The sequence below is a fragment of the Pongo abelii genome, chromosome 5, assembly GCF_028885655.2.
Source record: "Pongo abelii isolate AG06213 chromosome 5, NHGRI_mPonAbe1-v2.0_pri, whole genome shotgun sequence".
NCBI lineage: Eukaryota > Metazoa > Chordata > Mammalia > Primates > Hominidae > Pongo > Pongo abelii.
Genome location: NC_071990.2, coordinates 91,590,636 through 91,594,186, shown reverse-complemented (window position 1 = coordinate 91,594,186; position 3,551 = coordinate 91,590,636). Strand labels below are relative to the sequence as shown.

The 3,551-nt window shown below is 38.9% G+C and overlaps 1 long non-coding RNA gene across 1 annotated transcript; it reads right to left on the bottom strand.

Annotated features, from left to right (window-relative positions):
• Positions 1-2,207: 2,207 nt before the first annotated feature.
• On the bottom strand, positions 2,208-3,069 carry LOC129059778 (uncharacterized). Its single transcript, XR_008525867.2, has 3 exons — positions 2,828-3,069; positions 2,501-2,571; positions 2,208-2,375 (listed from the first exon to the last, which is right to left on the bottom strand). It is a non-coding gene; the product is annotated as an uncharacterized LOC129059778 (long non-coding RNA).
• Positions 3,070-3,551: the final 482 nt, after the last annotated feature.

The following is a 3,551-nucleotide window of genomic DNA, read 5'->3' as shown; positions in this document are numbered from 1 at the left end:
GACTGCAGCTCTGGCACCTGTCAGGCCTGGGCTTGAACCTCCACTCTGCCTCTGGAACAAATCTCTCCAAATGATTTCAACTTTCAGTGTGTAAAAGAGACTTAACAATACCTACCTTGGCAGAGTTTCTGTGAGTATTGGCTATAATAATACATGCAAAATGTCCAACACATCATAAGAGGCACATGATAGGTGGCTACTGCTAATGTTATCAAGGGCATTCAGTCAAGTGTGCTCAGAAAAATAATTGCAGAGAGAAAGGGAGAGACAGACCAGAATTGTCTTACACATGAGACTAAATAAGATGCCTAAATCTTATACGTACTTTGATATCCCTGAGAAAATAAGGGTTTTTCCCCCTTTTAATCTTGTGGTTATCATTTATTGACAAGAACTTCACAGGGATGTTATATTATACTATGTTATGTTATATGACTTTACATAGTGCAGTAAAGGTCAATTTCTGAAATTCCTACTCAAAATTTAACAGTATCAGCACTGAAAGCATCGTGGTAATTTACTGGATATTTTCATGATGCTTATTGCCCGAGTTTCCTGATGCAGAAGAACTGACGTTGCTGGATTTGGAGAGGTTAAGGTTGCTGCCTGACCTGATGATAAATTCTCTCTTCAGAATCATCCCAGTGAGACTATTAAGAAAAGGTTGTAGAGAGAGGTTTTATTAAACAAAAGCAGCAAGGAACCCTGAACTTTGCATGTGGAGGGAGCATGAGAGCCTCTGCCCGCAGTGAGCATCATCTCCTCCACTTCAGATCTCAGGGGCCCAAGAACCCCCCAGGACTAGATTCTGTCCCATCCCTTAGCACTGTGCACCCTCTTGGCTCTCCAATTCAGACATGCTCCAGACTGGGAGAGGGGCCTTTCTTAGCCTCCTGAGGCATTGGCACAACTTGCGTGTCCTGGTTCACAACAGCAGTCACTCTTTCCCACAGTCACTAGGATTCCTCACACCCATTGTCATCATGGACCCCCATAGGAAAAATTACCTTCCTCTAAGCACGTTCCTCTTTTTTTCTCAATTACAACATCCCAAGCAAAATGCCCCTAACTGGCATATTAAGAGTGTGCAAGACTTGCCATTCTCACGACTTATGAAATGCAGGGATGAGGTGAGTGATGCCTACACCCTTCTGCTCGTTGCCAGCTTGTCCCTCAAGAACAAGAACGACATCTTAATCACTGTGCCTGAGCTTCAATACAGGGACCACATGCATGAGCATAGTTATTGCTTGAACGGCCAAATGAATGAACACAGCCCTATGTTAGGCACGAAGTTTTCCAATAATTATCAAGGGTTAAACTGTTCTGTTCTAGCACATATTCTTATTTTGCCTTATCTTCCCGAATGACATCTAGTGATCTTTTAAACAGTTTCTGCCACCTGCTTCTATATTTGTTATCATCCATTTCTTCTCTGTCAGAAATCTTTGTGTTATATTTAACTGGATCCTAAAAGAAATTTAACATCTCCTGATCAGCATATTTTAATTAGCATATTGAGCTTCCCTGAATGTCAGGGTAAATTGCAGTATTCGTCGAAGCTACTAATACTGACAGAATTGGAAAACACTAGAATATTAAAACAACTGGTGCAAATCGAAAATCAATTTCCAGAGAGCCCTTACAAGGTAGGAAAACAAGAAATAATGACCAGAAAAGAAATTATTTCTGTTCGCTTGAGAGAAATGTCGGAATCTTTATGCAAAATGATTAATTTTTTAGAAAACCATGAGGCTTCAATAATGCACATCTACTAATTTGGTAAAGCATGTAATGACATGTGAAGTGCTTAGAACACAGCCTGACACATAGCAAGTAAGCAGTCAAACATGTTATTAAAAAAGAATTTTTTTAAAAAAAGCTTACAAATATTTAAGAAGGTCACAAAGAAAAAAAGACATTAACAAGATTAGAAACTAGACGCACAAAAGAAATAAGAATCTCAAATTGTTCTGCCTTTTAAAAGTGTGATTTAATTGGTGCTTGTATTACCACAAGGAGACAAGACACCTAACCAGATCTCCATCTCTGTGGAAAATGGAACCAGAAAAATATGGACTTAAATTTGAAGGATTTGTAGAACCTAAGGTAAAGATCTCCACAAAGTAAAGATGAATCAACACTATAACAGTCTACCTAAGGAAATTTCAAGATCTGCTCCAAAATATATTTAAAGAAAATGTTAGTTGGACTTTCAGGTTAACCTTATTTATCGATGTAACCATATTTATTGGACACAGGATTGACTGGGATGAAGAAACCTTTCTAATTCTCCATGAAGTTCAAGCAATTGGTGATTGGTATGTAGTGAAGAAAGAAGACCCCCCAAAAGAGTCTGAATTCCTCTTCCTTGCCTAGAACAGCAAAACAGAAAACAAAACGAAATTACATAATCTGAGCATCAAAAAATGTGCACACCCAGATGGAATAGAGGTTCAAAGGAATTCTGCATAAACCAGGACAGCCCTAATGTGCTTACCTGTTCTGTTTGGTTTCTAGGAGCATTTGTTTTTGTGGTACCATTTCTGCATTCCTCTTGTCTATCTCACTCTGGTAAGCAAGAAAACCAAAAGTATAGAAATGTTCTTTTCAGGTGCTTAAGAGAGCAAGAGTCTATGTATTCCAAATGTTGACTGCCACAGAGATAAAGCATGCCAAAACACCAGCTATACATGATCTTGCTTCCAAGTCTCTGGGAATAAAAACCTTCCATATTAAGACTGAATCAGCCAGAAAGCAGAGAAGATAGATTCTGAGCAGTACTTGTTATGGGAGAAGAATAGATTTTTTTATTTTTTAGACTTACGATCAAGATCAGTGGATTGAGACCATTTGGGACCTGTCAGGTTTGACAATGCCCCTTTGTATAGTAGCAAAGGGTTCTGCAAATTTCTCACAAGAGTCTAGAGCAGTGGTTCTCAAAGTGTGGCCTGGGACCAGCGAGTTAGAATCTCCTGGGAACTTGTTAAAATACAAATTCTTGGGTCCCACCCATATCTGCAGGATCAGAAACTCTGAGGGTGGAGCCTAACAATCAGTGTTCTAAAAAGCCCTCCAGTGGATTCCACTGCGTGGTGATGTTTCAGAACCTCTGTTCTGGGGTTCTAGGGTAATGGTACACAAGGTTTTCTGGGACCACATTGGGACTCATCCTTAGACAGAAGAATCAGGACAATCATTTGCCCATTCTAGTCTATCATAATAGAATACTATAGTATGAAGAACCGAAGGATGTAAGGGAAATAGGTCAATGGTTCTGAATGACTGAAGATAATTAAGAAGATACCAAAAAGGTCACAAAAAATTGTGACATGATCTACATCAGTACATGATGCTTATATGATGAAATATGACCTAATTTGTTACAGCTGATGTGTAACTAGGTGATGTTGATGTTAGATACATCCTGAAATGAAACAAATCACCTACTAAAAACTGAAACTATTTTGGGAAAAGATAAGACTATGTGCCCTGAATCTTGGCTGTATGCTCATATCAGCTTAGTAATTGATGCAGAAATTTACTAGCTA